The 17,011-nt window shown below is 30.3% G+C and overlaps 1 protein-coding gene and 1 long non-coding RNA gene across 2 annotated transcripts in view; one reads left to right on the forward strand and one right to left on the reverse strand.

The window, feature by feature from the left end:
• The window catches only part of LOC122270877 (uncharacterized), a 112,775-nt gene that overhangs the window by 67,416 nt on the left and 28,348 nt on the right, over positions 1-17,011 (forward strand). The window contains exons 8-14 of the long non-coding RNA XR_015431784.1: positions 867-996; positions 2,334-2,396; positions 5,788-5,837; positions 5,975-6,116; positions 7,061-7,123; positions 8,748-8,848; positions 13,164-13,219. This is a non-coding gene — a long non-coding RNA (uncharacterized LOC122270877). The remainder of the gene's footprint in view (positions 1-866; positions 997-2,333; positions 2,397-5,787; positions 5,838-5,974; positions 6,117-7,060; positions 7,124-8,747; positions 8,849-13,163; positions 13,220-17,011) is intronic.
• Positions 5,307-17,011, reverse strand: part of LOC147816139 (uncharacterized) — a 58,039-nt gene continuing 46,334 nt past the window's right edge. Inside the window, exon 5 of the transcript XR_015431781.1 lies at positions 5,307-5,519. The gene's annotated coding sequence lies outside the window, so the exon portion shown is untranslated. The remainder of the gene's footprint in view (positions 5,520-17,011) is intronic.

Consider the following 17,011-nt stretch of genomic DNA (forward strand, 5'->3'; position numbering starts at 1 on the left):
TCCAAAAGCAAAAAAAAACTAAGTATTTAATTTGTCAAAATATATGGATTATTTTTCTTTTAAATTGTCGTTTAAAATTTTTTGATAAAATAACTGAATTTTTTTCAATTTTATAATAAATAATTTAAACTTTTACTAAATTTAATTATGAAAATGTAGACAAAAGTATGTTGGACTAGTTTTAAAAAAAAGGGAAGCTATTTATTACATAACTAGAAAATCATTCTATTAAAAATACAAAATTTATTTCGAATGCATTCTGATTATTTGAAATTCAATGGATTATATTTAAGTAATAAATAGTCCCTTTTATCTTTTTTAAACAAGCGTGATAATATAGTTTTGTTTAGATTTTCATAATTAAGTTTAATGAGAACTTAAATTTATTATAAATTTAAAAAAATTTAGTTATTAAAACATATTTATTACAACTTTTTAAAAAAAATATAATCCTTAGGTTTTTAATTAAAAATATTGAACATCGATTCATTTTTTTTGTTCTTATAAATTTTAAGTTTTGAAAAAAAATTATTTAAATTCAAAAATAACTTATAAATTGATTGATATTATAAAAAAATATCCACTTGCGAAATGATAGTTGATAAATTCTTTCTCCTCAGCTGGGATACAAACCCCCGACCTCTCTTGTATAACTTGAACAGACTAGCATTTACACTACAAACCATAATGAGCTGGAAAGTTTGTTAGTTTAAGATTAGCTGAAACTATGATGAGGCATATTTTAACCTAGGGGCAGAGCTGGCAGCTAATTTTTACCCTGTCTAAGGTTTTCAACTATGCTCTTTAAATGTTCCACATGATTACAATAGCTCCCTTTCATTTCTCATCAACGCATTTTTTTTAAGGTTTGTCAATTTCTATTGTTGGTTTGGAAAAATCTTTGCATCAATACACATTTAGAACCTTCAGAATTCCCCTTCGATATGAAAAGTGTGCCCGTGGCTACTCAACCTTTGATAGAAGATAAGAAAGCTGGTAAATTTCTTTTAAATGGAATTTAAGTGTATTTATTATGTGTATGCAGGGTATCTGAGCACCTGGAAAGTCATGAGAAATCATGGAAACTCATGAAGTTCGTTATTGAACAAAATTTGTCATGAAATGTCATGATTTTATCTATTTTTTTAAAGAAAATCATGTAAAGTCATGGTTTTTGGTCACCGAAAAAATCTAATTTTTGAAATGGAATTTACCCCCACCCTTCTCCGATTTCATGGTGTTGTGAATATCTGAATTTGTAACAAAGTCCTTACGAACTGTCATATTTTATTAAATTATAAAATGTTTTCATCATGTTCTTTGAAAATTATGGCATTTGAAAAAAAGAAAAAAAAACAGATGATTGTGCTCTGGAAAAATCCATATTTTCGGATTTTTCGGTAAACGCGATCTGGAAGTTGACGGAAATCCAAGGTTCAAAATTCAAAAATTTCAAGAAATTGTTGATCACATTTATGCATAAAAAAAATTATGTTTTATTTAGAAGTATTAGAACTCGAATTTATACTTGGCATCACTTTCATTTGTAAGTATTCTTTCGGGTAGAATAATAAATGTGATTATAGATAAAAGTAAACTTACGCATAATTATTCATTTAAATTATGCTGCATATAATTTATTTAGAATTTCATTTTTTGAAAATAACAATGATTTAAATGTATAAAGACGTTAATTTTTTGAAATATGTAATTAATGATTTAATTAGAGAAATGTTCAGGATTTTTGAGTTGGGCTCACAATCACCCCTTAAAAAATGAAGGAAAAAACATAATTTCTTGAGCGAATTATCTTTTTAACTTATGTGATTTCAGAATTCTTGTTATTACTATTTTTTCATGATATCAATTAAAAATTCTAACTGAAGCAATCCAGTCATTTACGAATTTTTTTTTATTTCGAGATGAGAGCAGAAAAATTATGAGTCTTTTCTTTCCGATGAACAAGAAAAGTATCTTTAGAATATAATTCTGCAGAAAAAAAAGAAAAAAAATATTTGCTTTTTATATTTTTTTCAGCTATTTTATTGTTTCAACTCTTTCAATTATCTGTTTTATTAAATTTAAAATCTATAAATATGAAGATGCAGAGCATAACAGTTTTGGCTATACCTATAATTTCAAATAATGTTATTGTAATGCTTTTTTAAATTTATTGCTGCGTTTTTTTTTTCGGAGAAAATAGTAACTTGGTTAAATCATGAGAAACTCTTCCAATTAGTCATGGACAGCCATGAATTTGAAAGTCTAAAATGTTGCAGATATCCTGTGTATGTAAGTATGATTATTTGATATTGTTGATTTGTTATTTTCAGATGTTCCCATCATTGGGAAGTGCAAAGATAAAGTTGCTGCTTCACGTCAAGATATATTTGCAGGTAACGTATTTATCCTTTTCTTTGTTTAGTTTAACACTATTTTTTGAAGCTCTTGCTCCAAGAAAAATAAAGCCACAGTATAAGTGCCTTAAATTTTATACTGCATGTGAAACATTCTCCGGTTAATCCGACATTTGTGCCCTTCTCCTTTATTGAATTATTATTTCCACTGCAAGTGATGCTGAAAAAGTTAGTTAATTTGTTTTTCAATAACAATTAATAATTCTGCATTCAGCTTGATGCTTATTTTCGCAGCCTACTGCTTCGTAGGAAATAGCTGTCTAGTTTGTTTTCCAGATAAAAATTGTGTTTTTCTAGAGCGTCTGGAGTGCATGGTTTCTAAGCTCAAATTGAAGCATATGCCAGTGCACCGGTATAGCAGCTATCATCTTTGATGCGTCGGAGCTCTGATTAAGCTGCCAACATGAAAAGACGCACGCCATGTAATGTTATAAGGGTTTAACTTTTATTTTTTCTGTTTTTATTGTACTTTTTAACGGAATATTTCTGGTAACCAATTGATTTATTATGATTTTGTTTAATGTATATTGATATATAAACCTGTCATAATGGGTATATATGTTATGGACAACTTAAAACTTGAGTGTCTAATAATATCGTAATAAAAAATGAGATTTTTGAAATCTCGTTGAAAAGTTGTAATAACTGCTTAAGAGTCATTAAGATTTACGATAACATCAGAAAAAACTCGTGAAGAAGCTATTATTTAAAATCTCGTGGAAAAGCGTAGAAATAACTATTTGAAAAAAAATCCGTCATTTTAACGATAAAGCTTACAAAAAAAAGTGTAGTGAAATAAGATTATTTGAATGCGTGATTCAACTTCAGGATTAATAATATTATCACATTAAAAATTTCAAGATTTTTAAAACTTTGCGAAAATACGTTGTTATAACTGCCGAATAAGCCAGAGATAATCGATGAAATCGACAGAAGTAAATCGCGTCAAAAAATGATTAATCAAATATGCGATAGATAACTGACTAGACAAAAAATCGTATTAAACGTTTCGGGATTTTAAAAAATTTAAAGACATAGGTAGAGTTGTAACTGACGAAAGAAGGATCGAAACGTCACTAGGATTTACGATGTAAAATTTTTTTTTTCAAAAAGCTAGTTTAGAAATGATTACTAAAATTTAAAGTTCGTGTATCGTACTATCGTGTTAAAAATATTGGGTTTCTTTTAGCCACGCAGAATTCCATACAATGACCATACAAAAGAGATCTAGAAATAAAATAGATTTACTATAGAATCTGTCAAAGTTGAGCACGTCAAAAAGTGATAACTCAAAAAGAGAAATATAAAATTTTCAATATTTTTTTAAAAACATTTTGGAAATTTTTTTTTTTACATACCTGCCATGTCTCCTGTATTTCATTACTGTTTCCTGTATACCCGTATATTCTCAAATTTCTCCTTATTTGTTAAAGAAATTTTTTGTTGAAAAATTGGCGATAAAATATCGGCTGGTGGAAAAATACTAATCTCATTCCTCAACAGATAGTGCTATTTCCAGTACTGCAGTATGTTGAGTGTTAATAGTTTAAGTAGTTATAAATAATGGTTTAAAAAATCTTCTTTAGTATAATATTTATATACATATTTTTCACTTTACTAAATGTAAGTGTTTATATTCAGGGTTCTGTTTAGAAGAAATTTGGGTCCTTTAACGGACCCTTCACAAAATATATTTTCATAAAAACGAACCCTTCACAAAATATCTTTTCATAAAAACGGACCCTTCGCAAAATGATTTTTCTTTTAATCGGACCCTTCACAAATTTGTTTATCTTCATTATTATTTTGTTAATCAAATAAACCCTTTACTGGGTAGAAAACAAGAAAGATGGATGTAAACAAATTAAGTTTTGTCTTCGACAGACGATTCTTCCATTATTCGTCCGAAATTAATATTCTGCGTTCAGCAGTATAGGCTAAATACCAAATATTTGTATGTTGCATCTCTAATTTAGAAGCAGCAATTGTTATTTATTTTTTAAAATTTAACTTTTTTAATTATAATTTTACAGTGTTGAGCATAATCTTGTACGTCTTTATAATTTGAAAACTCCTTGAAAAAGATTTTTTTTTTGCAATAACGGACCCTATTTGCACAAATTCATAAAAGTTGACCCTGCTTGAAAGAATGTGAGTAATTTTTTCACAATTTCACGAAAAACGGACCTTTCGCAAAATGTCTGGACTGACCCCTGTTTATATTGTAAAATAAATTGTTCCTGCGTCTAATTATGCAGTGATTTCTGTCACAAAAAAAAAAATTTTCTTGTTTTTTATTTCAAAAATTATCTCAAATATTTATTTGTCCCCTTTGTTACAATTTTTCTTTTAATTTTTTTTTATTCATTGCGTAAAAAACCTTTTAACTTAATAACTGGTTTCTACAATAAAGTTTGTTATTACAATCATTTTATGTTATATATTTGAAAAAAAAGTTTTCAAATTTTAAAGTTTCTCATATAACAGAGAGGACAAAACTTAATGTCCCCTCAATTACACAAAATTGAGAGGTTGACCATTAAAAATTAACTCTCGGAATGTAAACAAGTGCTAATGAATCCTGATTCAACTAGTTTAAACCAGTTCCTCCACTATTAAAGCCCACTTTTTATACAAAGCTGTGCCATTTTTATTTGTTAGTGTGTTTAGTTTACAGTTAAAAAGTTTTTTAAGTGAGTAATCAATAGGGAAAAACAGCCGCGGAAAGAATCAGAGAATATGGAACTAGATTTTCAGTTTCCCTGAAGTACAAATTCAGTGTGAAATAAAATTGTTGAGAATTTCATTATTCAAAATTAAGTAGAATTCTAATTTTTGGGGGTCACTGTATTTGCTATTTAGTTCATTTTGAGCAAAAACTACAAAACTAACACTTTAAAACATTTTTTATTCACTAAAAGTAATATATTCTACGAGGTAAACATATTATTTTCTTCACATCTATTTAAGATGATATATTTAAAAAAAATAACATTTTAAATAAAATACTTTATTATATTGACACTTTTCTTGTACTCACCTGCACTTTATGAGAAAAGAAAACACACTGACCTGGAAGTTTTAGGATTCCTACTGGAAAACCTGGAAATATCAGGGAAATTTTAAACCTGATTTGAGTGGCCACCCTAATAAAAAATTTTAGCACATTATCAAAAAGTTCAAGTTCTGTTTTTACTTATTTCAAAATAATTTAACAAAAAAACTTTATTTATTTTTTAAATATATTTCGATAAATTTTATTCTTTGTACTATATTCCATAAACTGAATTGGTATTTTTAAAACATTATTTTTTTAAAAACACAGTTCTATCCTATTTTTTTAACTGTGTATGTTTTTTTCCCTTAACAGGTTGATGCTATGAAAAAAAACAGAAAGAGGAACAAGAAATGGAATTAGAGGTTTGTTGCTAAAAATTTAAACTGATTTTGTTAAATATTTAGTCTTTTAAAGATTAATTAAATGATATTATTTCAATATATTGATAATAAATTTAAAGTATGTTATTGTTTGAACAATTAAATTTATGCTTATTTAGATACAAAAAAAGGAACTGAATGAAAAGCGGGTAGAATTGAATGAGTTAAAGAAAGAAAAGTCCCAAATGGAAAGCAAACTCAATTCAAGCAAAACTCAACTTGATGTATTGACTTCTTTTTTTACAAAGTAGCACCCTTCAGGTAAGCCGAGTAAATAATTTTATGTTACTTAATATTGTTTATTAAATTTTAGCTTATTTTTAAAAACACGTGTAATTATAAAATACAAATAATCCACTATAATGTGATAACAATAGTAAATTAAAAATAATGCATGAAATCACAGATGCATCATTCTCACTTAATCTAACACATATATTTTCTCCATTTCATTTTGCTTATTTGGTTCGAAGATTGAATTTGAGGCACTGAAATTTATCCCCTGTAAAAAACAGAAATCTTTTTTGCTTGTCTCTACTTATTTATTTTTTTAAATGAATTTAAAGCTCATTTTACAATTTGCTTTTTATGGAGCGAAAAAAAAGATGTAAACACAGCCTTATTTCATCCTTTTTCTATTTAATTTTTAAAAAAAAATAAATTTCAAGCTTATGTAAGCAATTAAATTTTTTGTATATTTGCTAAAGTGATAAATCACGAAAATTGTACTTATCATATTCCTACGTTATGCTTTTCAATTATATCCTCTGCTGCATTATTATGTTCTTGTAAATTGAGCTTTGAGTTACTTGTTAAATAAAACTTGGGAGTTTAAAATATTTACAACTTAATTCGTCTTAGTAGATTTTTTGTTGAAAACATTTAAAGTTGCCTTGTTTGTGTATTTTAAAATTGATCAAATACAAGACCAAATACAATAGGACACAGGTTAATGAGTGAAGCTATCAAGGATATGGATAAGCAATTTAATTTTTGTCTGCCTGTTGAAGTGATAATTCACTAAAATTGTAGTTATTATACTCCTTGGCTACACTTTTCAATTATATCCTTTTGCTGCATTAGTAAGTTTTTGAAAATTAACTACTTAGTGATAAACTTGATATCTTAAAATACTTAATTTGATTGTAGATTTTTTTGTGGAGGGCAATTACTTAACTTTCCTTGTTTATTTTATTTTCTTCTAGATTAAAATTAAAATTGACCAAATTCTACACCTAATGATGACATAGCCTGTATTTCACCAACATGTAAGTATGCATTTAGTTTTGTATCGCTTAGAAACATTTATTTTGTTTATCTTTTATTCACATAAAGGTCCATGTAAGTCTTAATTATTGTAATCTGTTAACATATATAAAAGAAATTCTAATTGCAACTTATTTCATATATTAAATACATTGCTTACATTTCTGTTCTAATTTTATATATAATTTTCAAAAATAATTATCAAACATCTAAGTGTTAAAGACAATTCCTTTTTTTTACAAGATTGCAAATTTCTGGCATGTTGGGAGTATATGTCGTTTGCGGAAAAAGAAACCTAAGATAAAAGCTTTTGAAATTTAAAAAGCATAAAAAAATATCAAGTCTCCAAAATTTTCCATTCAAACCGTTACAGAGTGGGACACTGCTAACTTATTGATTCCAATGCATATGATGTCAGTGAATCTTAAAATTTCTAGCTTTATGGTATATTTAAAACAAACATTTTCATCATGTTTTATTTTTTAAAATACTCTTGAAAAAAATATGCTGATTTTTTTTTAAATTTTTTTCATGTTTTTTTCTGGTTATAAGTATTGTTTTCTTTAAAAGAAAACTTTAATATGTAAGAAAAATATTATGAAAGAAATGAGTATCTATTAATGTCCATCTTCACTACTGGTGTATAAATAGAGCCCCTGATTTTTGTAAAATTTTAGGGGTTCAAAAATTCGATATATACAATTTGATATATGGTATTTTAATTATTCTACTCTTGTGTGTTTCTTTAAAAGACAACACCTTAGAGCGTTCCTTTTATTAATAAGTACTAGTCTCATGACTTAGACCTAGTCATATTTAGTTAGTTTTGATGATTGTTACATTTGTGTTTGGTGCAGCATGACCAATTCTAATTCTTCTGTCATTAAGTTTTACATATATTGTAATCCATAAAAAAATAGTTGGTATTATCGCCTATATGGGCTTTTATTTTATTTTAACAATTTTTTAATTTTTATTTTCTCCTTTATTGAATGCATTGTATCATATTTCATACATTCAATGCTTTGTGTTACTTTCATAAGTAAGGGGAAAATTTTCTTGTGGAGTATGATTAAAAATATACACTAATTGCAAGTGCAGAAAAAAAACTCCATACTTTTTAACTATTAAAATTCTTTTATGAGTCTGGACTTTTCAACTTTATTCGATGTTCAATCTTTTTTTCATATTCAAAAGGTAGTTTTCAAGTGTTTACTGTAATCAACTTGAAGAAAATAGTGAATGGACTATGAAGTATTCGATATAATCACTTTACTATTCCACAAATGTGCAAGAAGTGCCTGACTGCATCAGAGATGTATACAAAATGTGTTTTGTTTCAAAAAGTTAGTTTTCAGTTCATACATCATTTAATCCCTCTTCTAGAAACAAAAATGGTTTATATTTCTCAGAAAATATTTGTTTATACAATGATATTTATTAAATTTTTATTATTGTTGTTTTTTGTTACTGAATTGGCAGATGTTAAATTAGTTGGATTATACAAAGTCTTTTTTTTTAGAGTATAGAAGTTTTGCCATCAGCGATTTACCTAAGTGTTTTTAATTTTGCGTTAAAAAGCAAGTTGTTTTGTGTACTTATATTGCAACTTATAATGTCTTTCAGTACTTGGAACATTGAGCAACACATTAAAGTACTTAGTTAAAGATTGTGATCCAAATAGTGGAGAACAAGATGATGAAGAAGGCTATGAAGATGAATATATAGTGAGTATTCTTATTTATCTTAAAATGATGGCTCAAGGAATGACTCTATAACAATTGTGTATATTCCTTTTTGCTGCAATGATGGTGTGTGTATGAATTTTCTATGGAGTGTCTGAACAGTATATATATCTATGCACATAAGCTAAAAATGAACAGAAAATATGGAAAATATTAAAGATTAATGAAAAGTAAAGAAGAAAAAATAATGGAATAAACTTAAATTTTTTTTCTTTTAATCTAAATTTTAAAGGAATGAATTAGTTACGAGTCTTTTTAATATTGGATGAGCTATTTGTTTCGAATCTCACGCCTAATTTGACTGATTTTTTAAAGAAAAAATAATGAATTAAGATATCGCTTCATCAGCTCACACGATTATATCCGCAAAAATAGCAGATAGCACTCCTTTTTGAGGATATAATTGTGTGAGCTGATGAAGAGACTCTATACTTTTTGTTTTCCGGCTTTTAAATAGTATATATATTTAAATATTTTATTGTAATAATTTCTCCTCTTCTCTTTTCATCCATCTTTAATATTTTCCCTGTTTTCTCTATATTTTCAACTTATTTTATGAGTTCTGTATAATTGCATCTTATGCGCAGCAAATAAAACTTATTAGTTTTCTTAATTTCCTTCGTTTTTTTTTCTTTCTTTTTATCATTTTGTCTTTATTGGGCTATTTATACATATGTACAGATGTTTAAAAGATAAAAATGCGAAGAAAAATATGTTTTAAGAAAGAAAACAAAGAAAACATTATTAAATAAATTTTAAAAAGAAATTAAAAGCCAGAAAATAAAATAACGAAAAGATATAATTTTGTCATCAGCTCACATGATTATATCCGTAAATGACAGTATTTTATTGTATTAATATAGCCAAAGCAAAACAAAACTTTTTTGTCTTGTTATTGTAATTCATGTCCAAGCAGAATTTATCGTCAGTTGAAATTTTGACAATTGATTAAACTAGATGAGGTGCGGGGGTGATTGTCATCTAGATATACTCCAGATTTCAGGGTTTTTCGTATCATCCCTCTAGGTCTAAACACTAGGAGCAGGACATGTGATTTTTTCAGGGAATTTTCGCATATCTGAAACCCATTGATTTTGAGAAACTTGTATTGGCCATAAGTTTTCCTGGTGGGAGTGCTAGTTTTGTTATATGTTTTGTTGAAGCAGCGTCTGCTCTAACAATTTTGTGAAGTGAACCTATGTTCTCAGGCGAAATTTCTTTCTAGATTAAAAGTTTGTGAAAGCTTGTTTTAGCCATGTTTTTTCCTGGTTGGGATATGACATCCGTCGTTGAACAGCCAATCCAATTTTAAGTTTAAGACTACTAATGTTCAACTCTGTAGCCTTGTAATTTTGAACCAATTCAGAAGAAAGGGACACTCTTGGACCAGTACCCCCAGAGGTTTTGAATTGTTATGGGAACATGGAGGATTTTGTGACTTGACAGATTTAACGTGCGTCAGTCACCATTTACTACATGGGGAGTTTTCGGCCGGTGGGGATTGAACCCACGACCTTTTGGACATGGACCCAGTGCCCTACCAACCAGGTTATCCCGGCTAGGTGGGATATTGAAATTTTTTGTTGTGCCAACAATTTTCTACAATTTTGGGCAACATTTTATAGTTTTTATGTAGTAAACTAGCTAAAACTTATTTTGGCCATAATTTTTTTTTATTTTTGGTTGGGCTAACAAGACTGTTAGGATAACTATTTCCTACAATGGATGGATATTTGAAAGCATTATTCCAAAATTTTAAAGCAAAAGTTATCTTACTCTTATTTTTTCTATAACCTAATTTTGGTTGATGGGATAATGAAAATTTTCGTTGGGATAACAATTTTGTTCAATGAGGTAATTTCTGGAGGTGAAATTAAAACTTGCGTTATCTAGGTGAAAATTAAGGTAAATTTTGCGTTGATTGTTCTTGCAGTGGACTGATCGTAAGGACTTGGTTCCCAGTAGAACACAGATGTCAAGCATCACTGGCTGCGGCCAGTAAGTGGGTGGTTGACCACTTTAATCAGTCTGCGTAGGGACCGAGAGTGTGCGGTATTGGTACTCGTTAAACTGTTTTAACGTAAAGTGCTCGACTTTGCGTGCAGGTCGTTGTTCAACCGAAGCGGGGGCGCCATCTCCTCTGCAGAGGATCAAAATTGTGATAGCTTGTCTTCGGATCATCCTCGGAAATGTTTCCCAGACCGTCGCCTATAGCCCATTGGCAGCTCTAGTGTGACGTAAATGAACTAAATTCTGCGTCTTACAAAAAAAAACAAATTATGGCAATCAACGCTTATAAAAAATTGTAACGATGAAGAGAGAAAAAACTATCATAGTTTTCCCTAAATATTAAGTAAATTAAATTAATAGAAATTATTAAATGGCTGGAAAAAAGTAAGAGGAATATACAAATACTTTACTTAATTTTCGTCTATCTTTATTAAGCATTTTTGAGCAAATTATCAACGTCTCATGTTAGCTTACATAACATACTAAAAAACAGTACGATTAAAAAAAAAGTTTACATTTATTGAAGTAGATAGATACAAAAAATTACAAGTAAAGAATTAAAAAAACAGAAAAAAACGATTCTGAAAATCTCAGTTTTTCATATTACCACAATTTCAGGAAAAACTAGCCATAAAAGATTAAAATTCTAGTAGAAACAGTTAAAAAAACAGTGTCATTATATAAACAAACATAATAAAAAAATTAAGGAAAAAGAAAAAATGGAAAAAAAATAATTCTTAATTCTTAAAACAAAACTTAAAAGTAAAAAATTTTAGAAAAAAGCGATGATAGAAAAAGTTTATCAAAAATGAGACCTAAAAAATGCGCCTGAATAAAATCGCCGTGGAAAGTAGTAATTTAGAATTTAATTCTAATAAAAAAAAAATTATAATTCTCTAAAGAAACCTTAATCACTGTAAATCTCTCTTTTTCGTATTGCCGCAAGTGGGGAGGATTAAAAAAAATAGTTTTATTCGTCATTAAATTTTTTTTATGTAATCTTGTAACGTTTGCGAATGAAGTTGATAGAGCGTTGAACTAGGGCTCGAAATACCGCCCGTCCTCGGCGGTCAAAAATTCCCAGCGGACAACGAATTACTCGAATCCGACGTCCGCGTGGGCGGCCATTTTTCCGTTAATGTTCGTGACACATTTTCAAATTTTATTATCTTGGAAGAGTCTAGCGCCTCACTTCTAAAATGACCCTCTAATCTAGAAATCCCGTTAATTCCTTCGTCAGACCAAATGCACATGCTCACGTAATCGGTAAAGAAGAGAAAAGTTGCTTGTGATTGTGCATTTGTACTTCTAACGATGAGCTTACAAAAAAACACAATACGTACTGGTCTTAAGCAAAAAGCGTTAAACGCAATCATGAATATCTATCTAAATGGAAAACCGATTTCAGATTTCTGTGCAGAAACCCCTGTAAATCATTGGAGAGTAATAAATAAGAGAAAATTATATTTTTATTTATTTAGAAGCTACGGGTTAGTTTCAAAGGAGGACGGGTACGTTGTTGGACAAGCCGTCCTCGGGGACGGGTAAAATTTCTGAGCTTTTTCGAGCCCTGAACCCATGTCCAAGTGATCGTGAATTCGATTCCTAACCACCAAAAGCTCTCCGTGCAATAAATGGTGACTAGTGCACGTTAAATTTGACGGGTCACAGAATCCTCCATGTTTCCTTAACAAATCATACTTCTAGAGGAACTGAATTGGAAATATAGTTCTCTGGTTCAGGTCAAAATTATGATCAGTAGATGTATGAATGGATCCACCCTTCGAGCGGGCTTCGATGTGTGTGTCTGAAGTCGCATTCTTGATCACAGATGGCTCCCTGTGCTTTAAAATTCGTTTAGTTTCACCCAGCAGGCTTTCTGGTATACGCACTTTGCATTAGATACAAAACCAACAAGATAGCTTGGAATGAAAATTTCGGTGAAAATAGCATCTCTCTTGCGTTATTACGAGAAGTCGAAATCATTGATTTTGGAGCACATGGCGCAATTTTGGCGAAAAAAAGCTCCAGGGGCAGGCATTCGTTCCATCGCCATATTTTATATATTCAATTTCCCTATGGCTGGTGGCGACTGATCCTTATGTTTAGAGGGCTAACTTTGAGAGGTATGGGGAAAAAATTGAACGCATATAGCAGTTTTGTAATGAAATTTTTCTTCGAACAAATAAATAATAGTGACTACATATTCATATGTGTTGCAAATTTATTATTATTTTAAAAGGCTGATATTTTATTCATATCTTATTGATTACTTTGCATTTTATAGGACATGATGCTGTCTTTATAATGGAGAGTAGTATTTTGGGATTCGTCATAGATCTGGTAAGAATTATACTCTAGAACAGGGGTGGCGAACCTTTTTGCACTAACGTGCCATTTTTTCTAAAAAATTATTTAATGTGATCATAGACGTGCCATCAAATAATTTTGACTTCGTGATTATTGGGAAAGTAATAATACTGAATACTATCAACTCAAAACTCTTTATATGCTATGGAAAAAAAGGCATTTTGCAATGTCTCAGTTATACGCATAATTCAACTTAAAGTAACATCAGTGTGACTTCTGTTGTTGCAAATCAGATGACAAATAACTTATATTAGATCGCATGTTAGTTTAAACAGGACTGTTAAATTGTTTTGCTAGTTATTTATTGTTAGCTTTTTTTTATGGTTATTAAATGTTTTTTTTGGCATTAATTGTTAATTTTTTTGTCAATAATTTTTTTTAAATTTTAATTTATATGTTAATATGCTTCATAGTAAACTTTGTGATGGGTGGCTTGCCCAAAATATTGTATCGCGTGTCATAAATGTCACGCGTGCCATTGGTTCGCCATCCCTGCTCTAGAATATATTTTCGGACCGTTCAATTATAACGAAAGCATCTAAAGTCAGAAAGGGATTTGCTCACTTTTTCGGGCAGAGTTTGAGAAAGATTATGAGCTATGTCTTATAAAGAAAATTGAAATTATTTCATGCTCAAATTTACTAATATATCATAACTTACATATGTTATGAATATTTCAAATGCATCTTGTATTTATATAATGTGTAAATTTGGTTTAAAGGTGCGACAAGTAAGCCCCCTGACAGTTCCTACACTCTTCAGATTTCTAACTCTGTCCCTAATTATGAGCATTGTTAACATGCGGCACTAAAATCCCATTATTTTTATAGTTTGTACTCCAGGAGTTGGCACTTGGTTCCGCCTTCTTCGCGTGGTATCCGGCGATACTAATTCGCTTTTTTTTTGGGAGAGGGTTGCTATTTGGCGATAATATGACAAAAATATTTCTTTCGCAATCTTTATGTGCATTTTTTTCACATTAATATTTCATAAATTTGATGATATTTCTCTCTTTCGAGTGAATAGTTTGACCTTTTTGATATAATAGCAGAGTACAATAATAACGTATAATAGCAGAGGATAAAGCGAATTAGGTGACTGAAAAAGAATTCGATGTTTGCGTTTGGGCACGCTTTAAGGGTCGTTTCAATTTCAAGCGCGGTAATGTTTCTCCTCTTACTCCCACGCGAAAATTAACTCTCCATCCGATGAGGTAGAACTAAGTGCCATCTCCTGGTGAACGAACTGTAGTTCGGATCACAAGTTTACGACCATCGACTTTCGTTGTAGTGAAAATTTTCGTCTGGATGACAATTTTTTTAATGGGTGAGTTTTGGAGGTAAAATAGAAACTTACTGCTTCTTGGTATAAAAATTAAGGTAAACTTAGCTTTGATTGTTTTCGGAATCCTTCAGTGGTCTGATCGTAAAGACACGGGTCCCAGTAGAACACCGAAGTCAAGCATCTCTGGCTGCGGTCACTAAGCAGGTAGGTGACCACTTTGATCAGCCTGCGTAGGGACTGAGGGGGCACGCTACCGGTTCTCGTTAAACTGTTCTACCGAAGAGTGCACGACTTCATGTGCACGTCGTTGAGCTACCAAATCAGGGGAGTCACCCTCTCTGCAGAGGATCAAAATTGCGATGGCATGTCTTCGGATCATTCTCAGGGATGTTTCCCAGACCGTCGCCAATAGCCCATTATGCAGCTCTAGTGCAGCGTTAAATAAGTACCTACCTTGTTTTTGGATTATTCCTATAATTTTCTATAATGGGAAAACATTTGAGCACGAAATTCAAGATTGAAGTTTCTGAATAATAAATTGGCTGAAATTTGTTTTAGTTAAAACTAATTTTGCAGATGTTTTTGTAATTGTTGTTTTTATAATTTTGTCGCTAACAAATATTTACGTTAATGTTATGATTTCGATGAAGGGACAAATGCGTAGAGGTGAAATTTCAACGCGTAGTTTATTGATCAGGAATCAGTTAAAGCATGTTTTGACCATAACTTTTTTATTTGATAATTTTGCAAAATTCAAGATTTAGTTTCTATGCTATAAAATAGCTAAAGTTTTCCTTACTTTTGTTGGATGAGATTACTTTACTTTTTGGTGCTAACGTGTGTTAACGAATTTGTACAATGCGCTGACATTTGGAGGCAAAATTCTAGCTTGCGATTTTTAGAACATAAGTTAGCTATAACTTGTTTTGCTTAGCTGACAAACTTAGGTTATCGTAGACTTGTCATAAAAGTGCTCATGTAATCTAATTCTTACAGTATTTGTTTTCAAACATATAAATTATACCAGTAGACGAATATTTATTATGCAAATCAACGGTACTAAATTTATTAATCATTTTTTTAATTTAAAATCCTTTTGAAATAATAATTACTTCATATGAAATCTAATTGTTTCCCATACATTTTACAAAATAGATTGTTTTTATGATGAGATTAAGTTACTAAATAGAATTGATCGGTATTTTGTAAGACCGATAGTTTTATTAAGAATTTCAACTTCATGCTACATAAATTTTTATCTTTTTACAAATATAACGAAAACTTCTAAATTTATTTTTTCTGACAAAGAGAGAGGAAGATAACGAGCAATGCTTATGGAAGATATAAAATTTCCCCTCATTTTTACAGACTAACGACTTACTGCAATGAGCTAATGTTATACACTTGCCGCCGGGCTGACCATTGGAGGTTTTCGTGGTTTTCTTCTCCATGTAACGCAAATGTTGGCTAATTCCATCAAAATTTTCTTCACTAAGACTAATTTGTCCCAATGCTTGATCGGATATTGTAGCTGAGACTGGTAGTGAATTCAATGTTCAACGCCGGGCTTTAATATAAATTGAGCTAATGTTTAAAGGTAAAATATTAACTAATGCTTTATAGGTCAAAGGTTATCTAAAACTTATTTTGACAAGAACCATTTTGTCACTTATCGTGGGCTGACGTTTGACGATAAAATACAAATTTGTTGTTTTATGTTTAAGTGGTATAGGTTCTTGTCTAGTTTATAGGTTTTGTGATTTTTTTTTTGGCGAAAAAGAATAGCTAAAGCACTGTTCCCTATTATATATTATACCACTAAACCAAATATTCGATTTGTACATTGGACACCGAAAACTATCCTAACAATTTTATCCTTCTTAGAAAAATATATATATAGTTGATTCTGTATATTGCGTGATTGCCATTATTTAAAAATTGATTGTGATTTAAATGCCTTACGTAGGCGTTGCTCGTTTCCCGCATGCTACTTGTCATAAAAAAGAAAGTGAATCACAAATCTACATCCCTCTTATGTCATAAAGTTTGAAAGGTCCCTATGAAGCCGGGGATGAGTCAGGGGATAGAGCGTTCGCCTTTCAGTGAGATGAACCGGGGTTCGATCCCGGCGATGACTGGTCGATACGAATTCCGCATCCCGCTTGCACCGACCACTGTGCTGACGTGATATATCCTCAGTGGTAGACAGATCGTGGGTTAGATTCCCCTTGCCGTCTGGCTAACCGTGGGAGGTTCTCGTGTTCTTCCTCTCCATATAACGCAAATGGAGGTTTGTTCCATCAGAGTCTTCCAACAAGGCAAATTTCTCCCAATACTTGATATAGGAGTTTCCTTGTCTTCTGGATTGGGTTCGAAATTACGAGGCTATGGAATTGAATATTTGTATTCGTAAACCCAAAAATTGAGTCGGCTGTTCAACGACGGTTATAAAATAAAATATAAAATAGAAAGATTTCTATA

Source organism: Parasteatoda tepidariorum, chromosome 2, assembly GCF_982258835.1.
Source record: "Parasteatoda tepidariorum strain Cologne lab strain chromosome 2, Ptep-v5.0, whole genome shotgun sequence".
NCBI classification, from domain to species: domain Eukaryota; kingdom Metazoa; phylum Arthropoda; class Arachnida; order Araneae; family Theridiidae; genus Parasteatoda; species Parasteatoda tepidariorum.